Source organism: Rattus rattus, chromosome 17 (assembly GCF_011064425.1).
Source record: "Rattus rattus isolate New Zealand chromosome 17, Rrattus_CSIRO_v1, whole genome shotgun sequence".
Lineage (NCBI taxonomy): Eukaryota > Metazoa > Chordata > Mammalia > Rodentia > Muridae > Rattus > Rattus rattus.
The window spans coordinates 18,743,441-18,765,032 of record NC_046170.1 but is presented as its reverse complement, the minus strand read 5'-3'; the positions used below and the strand labels follow the sequence as shown (position 1 = coordinate 18,765,032).

Below are 21,592 nucleotides of genomic sequence, written 5' to 3'. Positions count from 1 at the left end.
TCAGAGGCTGCTGTTTCTAGTCCAGAGCTTTTCCTATCTTTGCCAAGATATATACAGGGCTTCCCTTAGAATGCTACAGTTAGGAGCAGGCTTCAAGTTACCTGGTACACAGAACACAGGTTCAAAGTCTTAACATCTGTCCTATGTTTAGACCTGAATATGTTATCTTCGGTTTTTTTTTTAATTTTGTTTTGTTTTTGTTCTTGTTTGTTTTTTGTTTTTTTCTTTGTTTGTTTTTAAATAACGAGCCTGTATTGGCCTCCGCTACTTGAGGGGGATGAATCAGGAGAAGTGGGTGGCACCAATACCAGTTGGCCATGCTTCACAGGCTTGTAGGTAATGGAGAACTTGCCCAGGTAGTGGCCAATCATTTCTGGTTTGATCTCCACTTGGTTGAAGGTCTTGCTGTTGTACACACCCACCATGCTGCCAACCATCTCTGGCAGAATGATTATGTTCTTCATGTGGGTCTTCACCACCTCAGGCTTCTCCATGGGTGGCACCACCTTCTTGGCCTCTCTCACGCACTTGAGCAGTGAGTGTTGCTTCTGCTGAAGGCCACGGTTCAGGCGCCACGTCTGGAGGGCACTGCTACTAATAGGACATGTCCAGCAGTTGGTCAAGGTCCATGCCATGGTAGATGTACTTGTGGAAGGTTCACTTCTGCTTCACTTCAGCAATCTTGGTGGCTGCTTGGAAAAGGAAGTGTTCGTATTATCTCTTATTGAATTGTTGCTCCTTTTAATTTCGTGTGGACTAGGTATCCTGAATGCCTTTTAAGCTGTCTGAAGAGTGAAATTCTGAGGTGGAAGCCAGTTTCCTTCCTCACTTCCCCATGCTTTGTATTCTTCCTGGTGTCTTCCTCTTAACTGTCTTTCATGTTCGGAGCACTTCCGGGTTCTATCCAGTTCCCTCTTCCCATTTAATCTTATGAGTTGTGACTAATTCATGACTTCCTGTTATTGCCATGTAGGTGGGGCTTTTGTTGGGACTCTTTTATCAGTATCTGCCTAGTGTTTCATATAGAATCTACTCTATGGGGAGAGGCCATTTTGTAATAATTGCATGAATGGATGACCATAACGTGTCCATATAAAGTCTGATTGGTTTGTTGAACTATGAATGGAGGGGTTGGAAAAGATACAGTTATCAGAAGGCACTTTATGTCAGTTTCCCGAGGGAGTTGACTCCCCTCTTGGGAGCTATATTTTTGACTTTTGACTTGTCTATTCCTCCATGCTGTAGAAAAGCTTAAGTATTTTTGCTGTTTACTTGATCTCTACATATCTGTGATGAGTGTGCTTCAGGAGCTCCCTGCAGCTCCAGGGGTGATGCGGTCTTTTCTTCTGTGAGCAGGGATATTACTGAATTTCTTTTAGTGGATTTTGGCGAATTGTTGTTGGCCTTTTCCCACAATTAACATTAGGAACTTCTAGTTTATGAGTGACTTTATTAAATTGGATGGTTGGTTTTGAAGACTCTTTTTCAAGTGGAACAGATAAAATTAACGTCTGCTAATATTCAGAGCATGCAGCACCTTGAATACACAGCAGAGCAGCTTGAGCCAATACAGCATGACTCAGATGCTAGCAGCGCAGGGCTGGCTGGGAGACTCTTCTCACAAAGAACAGTTTTAGAGAACAAGTCATTGCTGAGGAGAGACAAGAAAATGACGCTAAGAAGCCCTGGCTTTGCCAAGCAAGAAGCGATATGCCTGGAGGGCAGAATGCCAGGGCCTGATTTGTGCTCCCCATGAAGGCCTTGGATACCACAGAGGGAGATCTCAGAAGTTTATGGAGCAGCAGAAGGCATCAGAGGGCCTATAGCAAAAGACAAGCTGCTCCAGCCTCAGGATCTGGAACTGAAAGCTAGCTCAACAAGATTGCAAACTTCCAGGGCTGTTCAAAAACGCAACGGCTATTGTACCTAATCTTAGCTATTTTCAAGAACGTGCTGGGTCATTCATTCTCCCTGTGTGCTTGAAGGTGGAGAGCTCTGGACAGTGAATAAGAGACAGGCTTAGCTGGCTGTGAGTTTCTACTGAAAAGTAACCGCTGAAAAGAACAGCTCCCTGGGGAAGATTCTACAAGCAAGGATGAGGGCACCACAAATCTTTAGTCACCGAGCAATTTAAATAACTGGAGTGGAAAATATTTTATTTAGTTTTTACTTTTCTGTTTTTTTTTTCTTGTGCATGTGATTTAAAATTTATACACAATAATTCATAACCATCCTTCCTTGCTAGAGCACCAAAATTACTTCTTGTATCTGATTATGAGATAGTGCACTCTGCCGTCCCCCCTTCCCCCCACCCAAGTCCTCCATCCTCCCTCTCTCTGCTGTCCTTAGTTCCTGGCAACCACCACTCTACTCTCAACTTGTATGACTCAAACCTTTTGGACTCCAGATAGGAGTGAAATTGTGTAGTAGCTGCTTTTCTGAGCTTGGTCTATTTCACTTTCTATGATGATGCCCAGTTCTAGCCAGATTGCTGCAAATGACAGCATTTCATTGAATTTTTATGGCTGAAGACTGTTCGGTAACCATTACTGCAGAGAGAAGCAACTCAGACCAGGGCTGGAAGATGCCCTAATCCGTGGGTATAGCAAGAAGTCACCCAGACTGGGTTTAATGCTATGTCTGTTTAGCAGAGTCATGGTAGTAGGTTCTCCAGGGTCTATGACCAGTCATAGGTTCTTAGCCAGACAGTGGGGTCAGGTATGGGTTTTAAGTTATGAAGCGGGGCTTGACTTCAATCAGAAAGTGGTCAGTCACTCCCATGACGTTTCTGCCTCTATGGTTGTTTGTTGTTAGAGTTTCCGGGGTTCCCAGCTGAGTTTAGTTGATATTAAGCCTTTAAATCTTTTTTTATATACCCATTAGTAATTCGCACGTCTTTCATAGAGACATGTTTATTTAGACTTACTGCCAGTTTTAATTGGATTTTTGTTTGGCTGTTAAGGCATATGGTGTATCTAATCTGGATATTAACCCTTTGTGAAGATGTAATGTTCTTAGAGTTTCCTACTATGTCTAGTTGTCTCTTAGCCCCGAGACCTGTTTACCCTGCTGTTTGGATGCTTGTTGGGTGTAACTCATTTTTCTCTTTTTCTCTTGTTTTCTCTGCTGTTGGGATCTTGTTACCTCTGCGGGTGTACTGAAGCATAGTCTTTACCCTTTCTTAATCTATTTTCATGATTCTTTGTTACCCAATTTTTATGGAGACACCTATTGCAAAAACTAAAAGTGCCCATTCTTAGCAGCTTTCATGCACGTGAGTTGACTGTACATGCAGGCTGACTTCAGGCTCTCTGTTCTGTCCATTGGTTTGTGAGTCTGTCTTTAGGTCAAAACCATGCTGTTTTGATCACTGCAGTTTTGCAACATAGTTTGAAGCAGGTGGCCTCATGCTTTCTTCTTTGCTCTTTTTGTTATTGTTTAGACAGTTTGGGCTATTCGTTGCTTTTTCCTCTGATTTCACATGAATTAGTTCTTTTTGAAGATTTCATGCATCAGCACCTTATTTACATAATTTTCATCTCCCACTTTCTACTCTAACTGTCCCATATCCCAATCCACCACAGTTCATGACTTTTGTTTTGCGCACACACACACACACACACACACACACACACACACACACACACACACACACACAGAAAGAGAGAGAGAGAGAGAGAGAGAGAGAGAGAGAGAGAGAGAGAGAGAGATGTTGCTCCTCTCAGTACATTTTCTATGATTCTTTTTTTTTTTTTTTGGTTCTTTTTTTTAGGGCTGGGGACCGAACTCAGGGCCTTGCGCTTCCTAGGCAAGCACTCTACCACTGAGCTAAATCCCCAACCCCATTTTCTATGATTCTTAAATGTTCTTTGTTCTCTCAACTCTGTAAAAATAGTCCTGGTTGTTAGGATGAGTTGTATTGAATGTGTAGTAAGGACATTGTTTTTTAACAATGTGGCTTTTTCAACCTGTGGACATGGAGTTCTTTTCATTGTTTTAATATCTAGGAAGATATTTAGAATTAGGGCAATAAACAGAGCTCATGAATCATTAGGACTCAGAGATTTGAAGATACCAAGTACTATTTCTAGGGGCAAACTTAAAGGGAACAAGACAGGACTCAATGACATTAATTCTTGTGTGGCATTGTTCTGAAATATAAGGCTATTTAAAATGAAAGACTTGGTCTGTGACACTTGATATACGAGCCTTTCTCACATGTGAATTCAAATAATTTACAAGCATAACTAAACCAACTAAAGCTTATAAAGATTTATGTTCTCCAAGTTTGGTTCTCAGAATAGGAAAAATAAGATGTGGCAGTGTTTGCTTGTGTCTCTGCTCAAAGTAGAATCTTAAAAATCAACTTTCAGGAAAGTTTTTTTAACCTTGAATAGTAATAGTTGGGCCCTTACAAACAGTGGGGCATCATGTCCAAAATACAGATAAGATTTAGAAGAAGGCACACAAGGAAATGTACAAGAGAGAGAAAGGCTGCTGAGACCTCTGTTTGAGCATTGTACCATTCTGATACTTGCCCTTGAACATTTTGTTTCTACTAAGACTAGCTGATCTGTCGAAATACTTCCTGCGTGTTCACACCATTTTCTCTCTTTAGCGCCCTCTTCCATTGATCATATCTCTGTCCCTAATGTTCTACCCATACTGTAAAGTCCTGCCCAGGTGAGCTGCACTCACCAGTCATCTCAAAACACTCTGGGTGGATGTGACCTTTAGTGTGTGACACCAAAGCCCTGATCATTATTATGAATTTGCCATTCACTGCCTATGTCCTTATGGTATGGATATTGGCCTGCAGGTGCATTTTCTACAACTCTTTTTGATGATAAGTTTTCTACTGTCAGTGATTGCAGTGAGAGACAGTTGGTGACACACCGCACAAAACTTGGCACACTATGGTTACATTCTATTTATATCCCTACCTGAGAGTTGAACAAAGAAGACTATGCTGGCAGATTAGAGGCAACCACATAAAATTGCAGAAAATCTTACGTAATTAAAACATTCAAAACTTCTGACAGTTTAAGTCAAGTGAGCATGCTCCTCTCCGGATATCTTTATTTCCCAGAGTTGACAAGCTAGTGATTCAGGTAACCATCTTCAAGTTAGTGATTCAGGTAACCATCTCCAAGTTAGTGATTCAGGTAAGCATCTCCAAGTTAGTGATTCAGGTAACCATCTCTTAGCTAGTGATTCAGGTAACCATCTCCTAGCTAGTGATTCAGGTAACCATCTCCTAGCTAGTGATTCAGGTAACCATCTCCAAGTTAGTGATTCAGGTAACCATCTCCTAGCTAGTGATTCAGGTAACCATCTCCAAGTTAGTGATTCAGGTAACCATCTCCTAGCTAGTGATTCAGGTAACCATCTCCACTTTAAAAGGCAGGAGGTCTTCTGGAAATCAAAAGACAGAAACTAACCTATTGCATTCATAAAATGCAAATGGCCTGCCCTTTAAAATATGTCATGGTCCTGGGAAAGTCTGACGTGGAGGAACAAGCCGCCGTAGGCTGCAGAGCAGATCTTGTCCCCGTGCTCTACTTCCTAGTTTGACTTCTCTAGCTCGAAGATGGGGGTCGTTTTAAAGAGTGTCCTTCATACTTTGTCAAAAACAACAACCCTGAATCCAGAGATTTTCATTTTTGGATAATTTCCAATTTATGTAATTAAAAAAAAAGGTTGTTTTTCTCCCCTAGTTCTGGACGCTTTTGTTTTTAAAGAAAAGATTTTTAAAGTACTTAAAATTAGTTTTCTCTAACACAGTTTCTTTGGGTATCAAACCACTTAGAAGGGCGAGCCTTGAGCCCAGCAGTAGTCGGCCCACACAACATGAACTCAGTGGTGGGGGTTTTTACTTTTGGAAGTTCTTTGTTTCTTAATGCCTTGTCAGGGTTTTGTTTTGCTTGCTTCTTGTTTGTTTTGTCTTGTTTTCTGTCTTCGTTTTTAAACATATCGGTCCTTTGCATGTATATATTACGGTTTCCAGTTTTGTGTTTTTATGGAATTTCTCTCTGTGAAGATGTGTATGTGTCTCTGCATCTATCTGTGTTTCTGGTACTTTCATTCTTGGGTTTTTGCCTATTTTCCTCCTCTTCCTCTTCTTCCTCCTCCTCTTCTTCCTCTTCTTCCTCTTCCTCTTCCTCCTCCTCCTCTTCTTCCTCCTCCTCTTCCTCCTTCTCCTCCTCCTTTTCCTCCTCCTCGTTCTTCTCTTCCTCCTCCTCTTCCTCCTTCTCCTCCTCCTTTTCCTCCTCCTCGTTCTTCTCTTCCTTCTCCTCCTTCTTCTTCTGTCCTCTGGCTTCTTTTCTTTTTTCTTTTTTTGTTTTTACTGTATTTTTATCATTATTTAGATAATAATTGTTTCTAGTAAAAGAGAAAAAGAAAGTTCATGGATTTGGTGGGTGGAGGATTTGGTAGGTGTAAACCATAATCAGGATATATTGTGTGAAAAAAATTTTTTTTTGCTTTTAAAGTCATTTATATAAGGGCTGAAGTTTGGTTCCCGGCACCTGCATGTGGCTACTCACAACTGCCGGGATCTCCATCTGCACAGCAGATTTGACACACACTTGAAAACAGAGTGCTTGTACCGCACTCATTCATTGTTAAGGTCATGGTTCAATGCCACAATGCTCATGAAGTGTCTCAGAACAAGTGTGCAGAGGGCTTTTGCCTTCAAAAACAATTGTTTTTCATTGTTCCCTTTGTAAGGAATCTTTAATTCTAGTCCAACTTCCCAGTCTGTTGAGGGCTCACCGCTGCAATCATTAGGTCCAGCTTTTGTTGGGTCTCCGGTGGCAGGGCATTCACTTCCTACTGGTGCTCTCGAAATCCTCCTCTATGTAGAAGAACTTACTCCCCATAAGCTTCTTCCTACTGATTTCTAGTCCTAGTCAGGGGACATGGAGCAAAATCTAATTTTCTCCCATCAAAGAGTATGTATTCTTTCTAGCTGAAAGTTGGAAGCTAAGGTTTCCTCACCCCTTCTTTCCTCTTTGGCATGATGTGACTTAGGAAGTGTATCCAGACCCAACATGTCCCCCTGTAGCATCAATTCCCAGTAACAGGTATCACAGGCTACTGAGGGGCCATCACCTCTGTAAGTCCAGCAGTGATGCTGTTGTTGTTTCTAATTTAAGAAATAAATTGAAACATATTTCATTTTGTTTATTAGTAAGATTGTTGAATACATAGGAAAATGATTCATATTTAGTTAAAGTTGGAAAGTCACAGAATAAGTAGTTTAAGAAAGATAGACAAAAGCTACATAGTTGGTGGAAATCTGAAAAATAAAATACTAACAGTATATTTATGAGGATCAAGTAATGAACATTATAATGCAAAAATGTGTTTTTATCATGCTTATTAACTTCTTTAACAACAAAGAAAAATATTTTCCTCAAGAAAAGTATAGCTACCTTGTAGTGTCATTTAATTAAGGCAGAGCACATTTTTGACATAAAATGTGAAAATAGTAAACTGACTAATACATAAATCTAACTGCTTTAGGAGAAAGTATCACATAAGGAAAGGAAATTATTTACTCAAGAGAAGGTATTAAATACTGCATCTTCCTTGGAGACTTTTACAATATGAATTAAAACAAACCACAAAACTGTCTCAGGGTTTTATTGCTGTGAACAGACACCATGACCAAGGCAACTCTCATAAAGGACAACATTTAATGAGGCTGGCCTGGTTCAGAGGTTCAGTTTATTATCATCAAGCATGGCAGCATCCAGGCAGGCATGGTGCTGGAGGAGTTGAGAGTTCTACCTCTTGTTCCGAAGGCAAACAAAAGAAGGCTGACCTTCACGTGACTAGGAGGAGGGTCACATTGTCTACTCACATGGTGATAGACTTCCTTCCACAAGGCCATATCTACTCCAACAGCATCACAGCTCCTAATAGTGCCACTCCCTGGGCCAAGCATATTCAAACCACTGCAAAACAAACAAACAAACAAACAAACAAACAAACAAGAAAGCCCACAAATAACTACTAGTCAGAGAAAAACATACCTTCAATATTGGGAAAGTAATCTATACAGTTTTCTAATAAAATTCAGGGCACAAATTAAGTACTTAACTGACTATAACCAATATAGTGTTGTAATAGAAAGTATAAAACAGAGTCCTTTTTAAAATCAATCAAATTTCCAATACCAGTTTCGTAAGACTTTCAGAAGTCTCACGTCAGGACAAAAGGATGCTGACTCTGGTGAACATGTTATTTCCTTCAGCTCCCAGAGCCAAGAATTCCACATTAGGAGATCAAAAACCAAGCAAATAAAGAAATAATACAATAATTTATTTCCTTATTATATGCTTATGCAAAAGCAAACCAATCACTTGCACATGCATGAAGTTGCCAAAGGAGAGAATGTTCTGGCAACCCTCCGTCCTCATTGAATACAGCATGCCTGCTTTCTTGTGGGTACTGTCACAGCAGGGACAGATAATGAACTTAACAATGAAATAGAAGCAGTCCTGTCTCCACATCCAACCTATTTCCACTTCTATCAACTTGCTCAAAATCAATTAAATTCGCATGACCTTTCTACAAGGCAAGGTTTATTCCAATTTAACCTAATCGAGGTCTACATTATTTATATTTGAAGTCAAAAGCCTCACCTGGAAATGAACTCTTTGATTCCAAATTTGTAGGAACAAAGCCTGAATCGGGTGCCATGATTTACTCCTTTCAGGAAAAGGCTGTGTGGGAGGAGGTGGTGTGGGTTGGGATGGGAGGAGGTGGTGTGGGCTGAGCAGGAGTGGGAGAGATGATACAGGCTGGAGAGGATTAGCATCAATGGGGTTCACACAAAATTTCCTTTTGCAAGATGTGAAGTCTAATTGAGGCTTTCTTAGCTTTGGATTCACTTTGGGATAAGAGGAAGGATTGTGGATGCCTCCACCATAACACATCCTGAGTTGTCAGTCAAGGGTTGCAGTCAGACATTGGCTATGAGGCCTGTGAGTGTGCATACATATGCATGCTCATCTGTGTGCCAACTTTCCCATATGAGCCCTGTGTGTATGTACACACATGTACATGCTCATCTGTGTGCTAACTATCCCATATGAGCCTGTGTGTATGTACATATGTGTGTATGCTCAGTTGTGTGCTAACTTCCCATATGAGCCCTGTGTGTGTCTGTGTACACACATGTGCATGCTCATCTGTGTGCTAACTATCCCATATGAGCCCTGTGTGTGTGTATACATACATGTATATGCTCATCTGTGTGCCAACTTTCCCATGTGAGCCCTGAGTGTGTGTACACACATGTGCATGCTCATCTGTGTGCTATCCCATATGAGCCTGTGTGTATGTACATACATGTGTATGTTCATCTGTGTGCCAACTTTCCCATATGAGCCCTGTGTGTATGTACATACGTGTGCATGCCCATCTGTGTGCTAATTTTCCCAATAAACACACCCACACACACATATTTACATTGCCTTTTTTTTCCCTGTTTTTGAAAAAAACAGTTTCTGGAAAAAAGTGTCATGGAAAATGTCCCCTGGAAAGCTGTAATGAAGCTATAAGAAGGAGCTTTACTTTTGTGTTTTCCTGGGAGGGCAGGCGCTTCTCAGTGACAGTGTGATGGTGGTCTATGAAGTCTGGGTCTGAGAGAGAGCAGGATAACGGGGGCAGCTGTGAGAATTAGAGTGGACAGGGTAGCTGGGTGGGGAGCGCCGGCACTGGCACAATGCCACTCTCCAGGTTTCCAGATACGCAGCAGGCGCAGACGCCTTACCTTGTCTTCTCATTTTTAACTGGTTAGGCTTGCATTTCACTGACATTTTAAACTTTATTTCTCTCTGGTTTCTTTTTAAGCTTTTCCCTCCTTTTTTCCCTCCCTGCCCCACCCATCCTTTCCTTCTCCATTTTTGGAAAGCTTGCTGATAGTTTTTCTAATTCTAGCAAAAGGAAGCCCCAAACTCATCCGCACATTTATCTAAGAAGTCCCAATTTCCTGGTGTGTCTTATTGTTATTTCGGATTCCTTTTTATGTGGTACTAGTCATAAAGTTGGGTGAGACACTTTTATTTTCTTAGTCCAGACGTTAAGAATATAAAGTACTGGATAGGATGATGGGAGAGAACTGAAATCCACTTGTTCTTTTCTTCTTGAATGGTTACTTTCTGAGCCACGTGTAGTGAGCCTTGTTTCCGCCCCGAGGCTGATGTGGGTGGGCGAGCCAAGTACTCAATCGGGCGCACATTTGACTGAGGTTTCTCCTTGTCTACAAGTCTCTCCAAAGTGCCCTTTGGAGAAGAAATGATGAGATCAGTGGGGAGTGTGAGAGGGTCGGGCAGAGTCTGGGGCAGCAGCATGGTCAGGAATAAGAAAGCCATCACGGCACAGTTCAGCGTTGTAAGACTGAGTAACTGCGCCGAGTGGGGTGGGGCGGGAGCACGCGGGGAGACTGCAAAGGGCTGAAGGATGCTGCTAGCTCCTGCTTTGGAACCTCATCAGGTCTGTGACTGATAATTTCATTTCACACATCTTTAGTTTTATTGCTTTTTAGCCATGGCTGGGAACCTCACTGAAAAACTTTTATCCTGTAGTCGGGATCGTCAACCACCCTGTGAAAGGAATGAATGCGATGTGCAGTGTAGGTCTGGGCTTCTAAACGGCAAAGGAAAGAAGCAAATCCCATTTTCTCCTTGACCCCATCTTTGCATCTGTGGCATCTATTCTGATAGACATGAGTAGGGATGCAGTATTTTAAAAAGGTTGTCCCACCTAAATCCGTTCCGTTTTTAAACTTATTTTGATATTATATGTATAAGTATTTGCCAGAGTGCGTCTGTGGCCCATCTGCATACTCGGGGCCTGCAGAAGTCGTAAGAGAGTGTAAGATCCCCTGGAACTCGAGTCATAAGTGGTTGTGAGCTGTCATGTGGGTTCCCGGGGGGGGGAACTGAACCAAGTCTGCACCAATAAACGTGTTTTCAGGGCCTTGCTCTCACAGATGCCTTGGGGGAAGGGCTTTCTGGCCTCTAGCCTGGATCTCTGGCTTTCATGGTCCTTTGACTCATGGCTTTCTGAGTCACTCTGTTCTGCCTCTGCTGTCACATGCTGTTCTCCTGTGTCTATTTCTCCTTACTGTAAGGACATCAGTTTGAGACTGACAAATTTGGAATTACATCCCATCTTCCTGTAGTGTGCCCCTTTCTGAACTTTACCAGCCTGAAAACACTTTATTTTCACATAAGATCCCATTCTGGGCTCTGGCTGAACATGAACGTCATGAGGACGCGATTTGATGCATTGCGCTGTCCACTGAGGTTCTGTACTCAGTCAAAGAGCAGTGCATTCTTCCTGTTCAAAGCAGCACCAGGGGCACGCTCAGTGCTTGATAAATGCTGGCTTACTCTGAACATTCAAATGTCCTGTGAAGGAAAACAAACTACCAGAAAATCAAGATTTTTGAAAGGGAATAATGGCCTTTCAGTATTTCTGAACACATACATGTATGCATGTGTATAACACAGATATCACATGTGTACACACACACACACACACACACACACACACACACACACACACACACACACACACACCAGAATCACCAGCTACCTTGTTAAACTACCATGTTCTTGATTTGAATGAGTACAATGAAACGTATTCAAAAACCTTACCAACAACTGAAATTAGTTATACATACGTCGTAATACATTTCATGTGTAGCTCTATTTTTATTTATTTAACTTGCAATTTTTCTGAAGAAGTTGGATTTCTTTAGACTCTTCCTATTTTTCTTTCAAGGTGGGATGTTAATCCTCTTTCTGGAAAAGAATGGCTGAGCAGTTCCTTTTTCCTTCTCCCATGAATAACTTTTCCTGTGGAAACTATCTCAACCTGCACACATGGCTAGTATAAAAAATATTAAGAAAGAACAGCATCAGAATTATGAGTGAAATAATTTCTTACAAAATATAAAAGAACAACTTTGAGTTGTAGCTACTTAATTTATTTTGAGAAATTTTTCTTTATCCAAATGGTGCAGTGCCAAGAGTGGGTAGTGGTACCGTCTCTCTCCAGTGAGCGCTTTGCTCCTGAATGCTCACTGCTGTGTGGAAAGGCTGAGGCATTTCCAAAGAGGGTGGGCTAGGTAGCCCAGGAGAAGGCATGCCTTTCTTCTCCACCCTGCAGTCAGCTTATTACTTTCCTCATATCAGTGGTTGCCAGAGAAACGGTGACGGTAACACAAATTTAGCAATCCGACTTCATAATAAAGCTGCCCTTTCTTCTCTTTACACAGTGGGTAGACAGGATCCACTACGAAAGGAAAAGTCATCTTGTTTGAGTCCACAGCGAGTGATTTACACAAGCGAAGATAAACTTCCTAATCATCGCTGGAAGAAAACGGTCTCTTTCTGCAGTAGTTTTTAATTGAACTTTGAAAGGAGGGCATCATAATTTTTGAAATACACTTCCTAACCATGTTCCTGATTTGTACTGAATAAAATAAAATTAGCAGTGAATGTAGCTGATACACAGAACCATGTGTTTGGGATTCATCCAGCATTTGTTAAGCCTCATGTATGTCGCATAAATGTCAAGGACAGGAGATCCCTGTCCAAAGACACAGTGTGACTGGCAGGGAGGCCAGACCGAGTGTTCTCTCTAGAGTTTATGTCTAACATGAAGGTACCTGGAAGGCTCTTAAACTGGGATATGGTAATGCTGTGGAGTTATACTTGCATGACTTTTGTTAAAAATCTGCTTTTATTCTAGAACAACTTGGGATTTATAGACAAATTGGGGCAATGCAATTCTCATGCAGCTCACACACGATTTTCCCTGATAAAATCTCACAATGGTGCATTCGTTATGACTAACGAACCAACACTCGTCATTAACTGCACCATTAACTACAGCTTACACATCACCAAGATTTCTTTACTTTTTATCTAATTTCATTTTTTTTGTCCTGAAATCCCACTGATTTTTTACCTTATTTCTGAGTTGTCATGTCTCTGGAGTCCACATTTGCCTGTGACAGTTTCATGGACCTGTGTGGCTTTGGCTGACCTTGGCAGCCGTGAGGAATACCAGTGAGATATACCGTAGGACGCCTGGCTGGAGTGCGAAGCTGTCACCTGACACTGCTGGCTTTTCGTGGTTTTGGGGGGGAAGGAAGACCTCAAGATCGAAATGCTGTTCTCACCACTTACTAAGATTCCTTATCATGACACGATTTTTCCCTTTCATCTTGGTCACCTGTTGGGAATGGTTGGTCAGTGTCACACTACAGAATTACGTCACTACTATCCCTTCCACACCGGATTCTTCGGAAGGGACTCAGCCCACACAGCTCATGACTGTGGAGGAGGAGTGTGGAGACCGCTCTCTACATTTGTAGTGAACCATCTACATAGGTTGTTAAGATCCTGTGCTCAGGAGACCTGTGTCTTTCACATTTACTCATTCATTCATTCATTCATTCATTCATTCATTATTTATTTATTTATTTATTTATTTATTTATTTATTTATATTAGTATGGATTCTGAGATACTCATGAATTCTGAGATACGTATGAATTATAAGACAACATGAATCTCTTTTCCCTCACCCAACTTGTCTCTGGTTTGGTATTGAGAACCATTTTGGGTAGCTTCCTAGTGCCCGTGTATGATATTTAGGTCAGTCAGATCATCAGCGCTTATCATCCTCATGGAATAAGTATACAAGACAATTCTTTTTAAAAATAATGAATTATTTGTCTAAAGACAGAGGTGGCTCAGCTAGATGGGGTGTCTGTTTCTATACTTGTTCTTATTTTTATCTTAGCTTCTAGTTAATTTTTGCTGTCTGGAGAAAAATGGATTTAGGTTTTATGGTTTATGCTATTTTATACTATATTTATCTTATGATTTTTGTGAATTTGACATAATGTTATGAAACGTTTGACAATTGTCTCATTCTTTTAAAGCTTCTAAGATATTAAACAGATAAACTGGGAGTTAGGTACTAAACACCCTCTCTCTGAGTTAGGGTTACCATTGCTGTCATGAAATACAAGCAAGGTGGGGAGGAAAGGGTTTATTTGGCTTCCATATCCCTGTTCATCATCAAAGAAGCCAGGACAAGAACTGAAGCAGGGCAGGAACCTGGAGGCAGGAGCTGACGCAGAGGCTATGGTGGGCGCTGCTCACTGGCTTGTTCCTCATGGCTTGCTCAGCCTGCTTTCTTATAGAACCCAGGCCCACCAGCCCAGGGGTGGTAGCACCCACAATAGGCCGGGCCCTCCCCCATTGATGACTGATCATGGCTGGATCTTATGGAGGCATTTTCCTGGTTGAGGGTCCCTCCTCTCAGATAAATAGTTTGTGTCGCAAACTATCCCAGACACTCCCTGGCCCTGTTCTCTCCAGCCCTCCACTGACATTTGGGGGAGGGGGATTAGAATGAGAGTTTTGTACCAGATATGTAGTTTCATCTTTAAGGAGGATGGCTATCCAACCATCTTTTGTTCTGTCTTAGTCGTTTTTAACATCTCTCTTGTGTTATTCAGTTTCTATCACTGAATACCAGGGTAATAAAGTCATAAATACGAGAACCATCTTTGGCCTACAATTTTGGATAATTTAGTTGGCTTTGTTGTTGCCTCTGGGCCTGTGGGATGATAGCACAGCAGGGGCTCAACAAAGCTGTCCATCTCATGCCCAGGAAATGAAGGAAGAGATGAGGCGGGCTACCTCAGTCCCCTTCAGGGGCCTGTCCCAATGTCTTAAAGTATTCCTACTCACCCCCTTCTACTAAAGTCCAACTCCCACTAGAGACATCATGGAAAGCAAGCACAATGACTCTTTGAAGGCACGTATGGTCCAAACTCTAGCATCTCCTGGCCTTTGCACACAATGGCAAGGTGCCCTGATGGGGCAGAGACTTTACGGCATCTTCTACTCGCTGTCCTTTACCTCCTCAGAAAGCAAGGCAGAGCACGTTGCAACCTGTCCACACGCAGGGAAACGTAGAGCTGAATTATGTGATTATTTCCACTTCTCAGAGGGAACGGTAAAGCAGATCCAGTGCGATCACACAGAACAGAATGTTCTCACAAGCTCAACGAGGGATGTGTGTATTACAGTTTGTAAACACCGCTCTGTTTTACTGGGGCCTGGTGCTCTGGTAGAGAATATAAATTACTGCCCAAAGATTCAAACTGTGGTGAAACTGTGAGAGATAGGAAAGTAGGGTTCTCCGGTTACGCTGCTGTTCTATAGCACATAAGACACTGATATATTACAGATCATATATATATATATATATATATATATATATAATATATAAGTTGGCCTTGTCCCAGTTAGTAAGGGAGAAGCTAGGTTGTACAACAGGCAGCCACAAAAGTTCTCATCAGAGGCCTCAGTCATGTGACTTTTGTAGAATCCTCTACACATATGTATATTACAGACTTCCCATTCATGATTGCCGTTGGTGGTGCAATGATCTTTTAACATGAAACATTTTTATTAGCCTGGATCTATAATCTGCATTACTAGATTACTAGTCAGCTTTGCTGACTTCGTTTATGCAATACTCTTTATTTCTTTATCTTTTTATTGCCAGTGGGAAGGTCTAGAGCACAGCTCAACTGAGTAACACAGGATACGGCCATGTTGCTTAGTAAAACAGGGACAGAAGGAGGGGTTGATATTAGATCCGTTGCTTTGCTGACTTACTGCATTAACCCAGGCAACTTCTACTGCTGAACTGAGCTCTGGGCCCACCGAGAAATGGTTTTAGTTCTGCATAATATGGAGAGGTTTTTCCAAAAGACCTATAGACATTTCTTCTTGCTTTTTATCCAATTATTGGTGATGAATGACAGAAGGAGTGGCTGTAAAGAATGCTCAGAATGAGACCTTAGTTTCTATTCTGAAACGACTCCTGTTCACGAAAGGTAAGATGCTTCTAATATAGTGCTATTTTTATTTCCAATTGGTTGGGACAGAAGCAGCGTATTCCGAGTTCTTTGTTGAATTCAGGAAAAGTGATAGAATGCTGGAATGGAGTGAGAGATGAATGGTTTCCTATAAGGAGCTTAGATTTTAACTTAACTCTCAGCCAGTGGTTTTTTTTTCTCCATCTTTATTAAATTGTGTATTTCTTATTTACATTTCAATTGTTATTACCTTTCCTGGTTTCCAGGCAAACATCCCCCCTAACCCCTCCCCCTCCCCTTCTATATGGGTGTTCCCCTCCCCATCCTCCCCTCATTACCACCCTCCCCCCAACAATCACATTCACTGGGGGTCCAGTCTTGGCAGGACCCAGGGCTTCCCCTTCCACTGGTGCTCTTACTAGGATATTCATTGCTACCTATGAGGTCAGAGTCCAGGGTCAGTCCATGTATAGCCTTTGGGTAGTGGCTTAGTCCCTGGAACTCTCAGCATTTTTAATGCAGCGCTCACAAGCATGGAGGGAGAAGGGGAGGCTGCACATTCGCCATGAACACCCGGATCATCACTCGATCCACGAGTGCATCAGATACAAAGTACAAAAGAAACTTTCTGTTTTTATGTTTGGCATGTGAGGAGGAGTTGAGAATCCCTTGTTACTGTCTGAAGTGATGCTTGAGAATCCCCCGTTACTGTCTGAAGTGATGTTCCAGAAGCATGTCCTTCTAAAATTCAGATGGAATCTACATGTTTTTGTAGCTATGGTTTGCTAAATCCATGTATCAGAACAAGGAAGTAATTTTTAGCCCTGATTCCATGGATTCTAGAAGTCGTTCCAAGCTGTATCTTTTTATTCTATTTTGTTAAAAATTATCATAGAAACGGCACCAATAAAATAACAGGGTTGTTTCTAGGTTTCTCTCCATGTGAGGCCCATTTGCCTCTGAAAATGAGCAGGATACGTTCGTGCATTAGGAGAGCAACATGACCATAGAGTTTATAAAGGTGAAAGTGAACAGAACTTAACAGAATGGCTGAAACACCCATGTTGATAATAAGTGCATAGCAGTAACTCCTAACTTCCAAAGAGGGAAAACAAAACCAAGAAATTCAGTCACGGCACCCACTGTGGTGCCATCCAGAGCAGAGACAAGGGCTGTCTCCATTTGAGAGCCACAACCTTGAGTGGAACATGGCTTCTAGCACAGTGTAGCTGTTGTCCATGCCTAACACCACACACTGGCTGTTCACTGTCCCTAACGTACCAGACATGAGTCCTGTGCATGGCGATAGGTACCAGACTTCCCGAAGGGTCTGCTGCTGCTGGGACATAGAGTTCAGAGTGGCAGTGTGTGTCAGACATCTATCTCTCATTAGGGTTTCTTCTGTTTGAGAAGAGGGATTAGAGGAATGTTTTTGTCCCACCTCCATAGATTTCCTATAGTGCCTTATGCTTAATAGGTTCTTTCAAACCTTTGTACGTGTGTGTAATTGAATTATTGACCTAGGCATTGGGACTGGGAAGTGACTTCTGAGTATACATTTATTCAGTTATTTAACTATTTTGTAGATAATACTTTGGGCTACTATGTGCTGGTTCTGAATTTTTCTTCAGGGGTCACTTAGTGACCAAGGACAGATATAGGCTGTAATTTACATGAAATAGAGGCCGATTAAAGTTAACTGGAAAAATAACATTCAAAATATTAGTATAGATGGCGAGATGAATTTGTATATAAACTATTAAGATTTAAGACAATAGCTATACAATTGATTTTATGATCTGAGTGACATAAGACTACGGGTGCTATGAATTATCTAAATAACTTGTCAGATCTTTTACATGAGTCCTAGTTCAGTGGTTGATTTTTAGTCAGTGTTACTGTGATAATTTGGGGGAGATGATAGTAACCGTGGCATTCTTCTCTGGATTCCAGGGTTGTTAATCCCATTAATTTCACAATGCTTTCCTCCTAAGTCCCCCCTAGTTGGCTTGGTCATGTAGTGGGAGGGTGGAGACATGGTGCTTCCTCTGCAGGGACAGACAGGCACCTATCAATGCTTTCCTTCCAGGTAGGCTCCAGAGAATTGCTGACTCAGCTCTCTGCTGCTGTGGTAGATGCCAGTGCTGCCTGCTTGCCGTCACCATCCTTCCCTTCCTGTGTCATGTTGGTCTGAAACAGTGACTGCCACTGCCCATGCCACTACAGCATGACTCCTCCTTGGCTCCCCAGAAATGCATATGAGTGGAGGCGGGCAAACACCTTCGGCAACACTGAGTTGCCTTCTCAGATCCTTCTGCTACAGCAATATCGCTAATGACTCCCGTAAGGCAATGTGTGTGCAATGCCATGACTGGATGGAAAGAAATTTGATAGTTAATCAGGTGCAGAATGAATCTGTTTTATACATTTAGAGTATTGCTAATATCCCCCACTTAGTGGGGTTATAATTCCTTATCTTTATAATGTCAGGGGGTCCGCAGAAATATGTGTTAGGTCAGAATGACTCAGGTGACTGCAGTCTCATTCTCTTCAATTTTGTGACCTCATTTTTACGACATTTAAAGTATGCTCTCATTTTTTTTCCAGCCTTGACAATAATCTTTGTGGGACAGGCATTGTTTCTTGATGAATGGTTGCCAAGAACTAAAGAACTAAAGTCTGGTGTTGATAGGCAAGTTCTTTCCTATTTGGCCATGTCCCACTTCGTAAGGGAGAAGCTAGGTTGTGCCACAGGCAGCCACAAAAGTTCTCATCAGAGGCCTCAGTCATGTGACTTTCGTAGAGTCCTGTAGTACATCTAATGATTAGGCTACCACAATTTTTAATTTTACTTACAGTTTTGAAGCATTAAGGTATACACATTAGGATTGACAGTTACATAATCAAAGCAAAAATAGAATAAAGAATGGTGACCAGCAAAAGAACAATCTGAAAATCCCAACCTTTTCCTCTTGAAGATAGCAAACTGAATATTGCATTGGCGTTGAGAAACTCTCCATGGGTTACAAGAGTGTTTGGCAGAGTGTTCAAAACAGAACAGACAGCCATGAAGGACCATGTACAAGTTAAGTCTATTTTGCATAAGTGTCTCTCTCAGGGAACATACAAAGGAGGAAAGCCCTCTATTGTTAGAGTCACATCAAAATTCAAAGATGGGTTTGCAACAAAACTTGATAGAAACCCATAACTCCTCAAAACAAACAAACAAACAATCCGCCCCACCCATTCATGTTACGTGACTTAAGCAAGCTCTGCCACTCTTGGTTAGAAATTTTATAAATGGACCAGCCTCTTTTTAGTGCTCTCTAGGTCCTAACAGAATCCAGAGGTGTGGCCTTGGGTTCACAGAAGTTAGCACTTATCACAGCTGTTTTCATTCTTTCGTGGACCTTTTTTTTTTTTTTTTTTTTTTTTGGTTCTTTTTTTGGAGCTGGGGATCGAATCCAGGGCCTTGCGCTTCCCTAGGTAAGCGCTCTACCACTGAGCTAAATCCCCAGCCCCTTTGTGGACCTTCTTGAAGACGGTGTTCTCACTGTTTGCGGAAGTTTCTAGACTGTCTCAAGACTAAGGCTGCCTAACTGTGAATAGGACACTAAACAGCCACGGCTGAAGAACTTACTGATGATTATTCCCTACTGAAAGAGAATTTGGTTATTTTTATGGAATATAATAGTTTCATCCAATAATGACTACAGAATTCAAATGAGGACTAATATACTGAGAGAATATAAGTAGTCTCGTATGAACACGAAGCATAAACAACTCATTTATAAAACATGTCTAAGATGTATCTCTTAAACGTCCTGGGTTCTGCAAAACTATCAAGGTTAATTATAGATTGAAAAAAAAACCCTTAATTTTAAAATCTAATTTTCAAATCTTTATTTAAAATACCTAGGTTTAAATGAATGTAAGAACAATTAATTTTAAAAAGACCATGAATTTGAAGGGGAGTGGGATGGGTGTGTGGGAGTGTTTGAAGGGAAGAAAGGGGAGAGATGTAATTGTATTATAATCTGAAAAAGATGCAAAGGTTTGAAATACATGCTATATCACGAACCTGGTCACCCACCTGAAGATGAAAATGGATTGTAACGTCAAATGTAGAAGGCCATGTTATTTAACGCACCTTTTAATACTGAATTCCATTCTTTTACATTCAAAATTAAAATGAAGACAAATTCTGGGATGGTGGTAGCACATGCCTTTAATCTCAGCATAAGGGAGGCAGAGGCAGGAGGATCTCTATGAGTTCAAGACCAGCCTAGTCTATAGAATGACTTCCAGGACAGTCAAGGCTAAAGAAACTGGATGGTGGTTGGGTGGATGTCTTTGATCCCAGCACTTGGAGGCAGAGGCACGAGACTCTTTGTGAGTTCGAAGCTGTCCTGCTGAGTTCCGGGGAAAGCCAGGGCTGTTACACAGAGAAACTCTGTCTCAAAAACAAAATAAAACATAACAAAGCAACAAAAAATTAAGACAAACCTAGGTTGAACATAATGATTTTAAAAAGAATGCAAATTGGAACGATTATAATTATGAAAAAATATCGATGGAGAATGATGAGAGGCACCTGCATGCTTCTCGTCATGTGGAGACCACTAAAAGCTGGCACCTTCCATCCTGCATGAGATAAACTATTGAAAGCAAATGTTGCAAACGCATTTAAATACATTTAAGCCAAATGTATTTAAGCCACATGAATCTCAGTGGTATAAGAAACAATTGTTTTTCATTCTGTAAACAGTATTCCTAAAACTTCGCACTTCCAAAGTTCCAAAGACTGGGCTTCCTTATGTAGTGAAGACCTAGTAACTGACAGTACAAACTGCTAGAAATTACCTTGCTAAAGCCTGGGACCTCTGTTTCGCAGGCCAGCAGTCTGAACAGTAATACCTTTCCCCGTCTTGTATAAAGAGCAGATCAACATTCCAAAGAAAAGTATTGTTTTAACACTGTACTTTAGCTTGGAGTGTGTGTTTTTGACATAAAAGGCTTCATCTACAGACAATTCTCTTCTAATTATACCCAACTTGCTCAGACAGAAAATTGCTTTTAAACAAAATTTTACATTCTATTTTCTAAACCTTTTGTAACTGCAACCTGCTCAGACATTCTGCACCTTGTTAAAATCTTCTGTTTGGGCCTGTAGTTTTGTTGGGTTTTACATATACATATTGTCAATAGATATTTCTCTCTCAACCAGTACTTTTTCTTTAAATTCACCAAAACCCAAAAGTGAATTCACACTTGTAACTTTCCTTATGAAAATGTCTGACTTTCTTCACCTACCTGACGTTTTACGTTGCTTATTGTATATTATGTACAGCAGCTGTGAAATAGCTCCCCAAAGAAGTGCACGCATGTATAATTTACAGAAATGAACATTTTTTAAAAAAAGTTTTAAACAACATCCCAAAGAGGAGAGTTGCCTTCCTTTATTAATATGATTTTTCCATCCAAATTCTAAGCATCCTGGAAGCTCAAGGATTGCTAAGCCAGCTGGAGCCAACAGTGAGATCCTCTGTTCTCACAAGGGAAAGACCAGGCACGCTGGTGTGGCCTGCAGAAGACTGACAGGGGTTCGAAAATGACCTGGATGCCACGGTGAGGTCCAGGGCAATCTGAGCTAAGCCTCAGA

General features: G+C 41.3%; 1 pseudogene; it reads right to left on the bottom strand.

The window, feature by feature from the left end:
• Window positions 1–264: 264 nt before the first annotated feature.
• The window catches only part of LOC116886637, a 33,845-nt pseudogene continuing 12,517 nt past the window's right edge, over window positions 265–21,592 (bottom strand).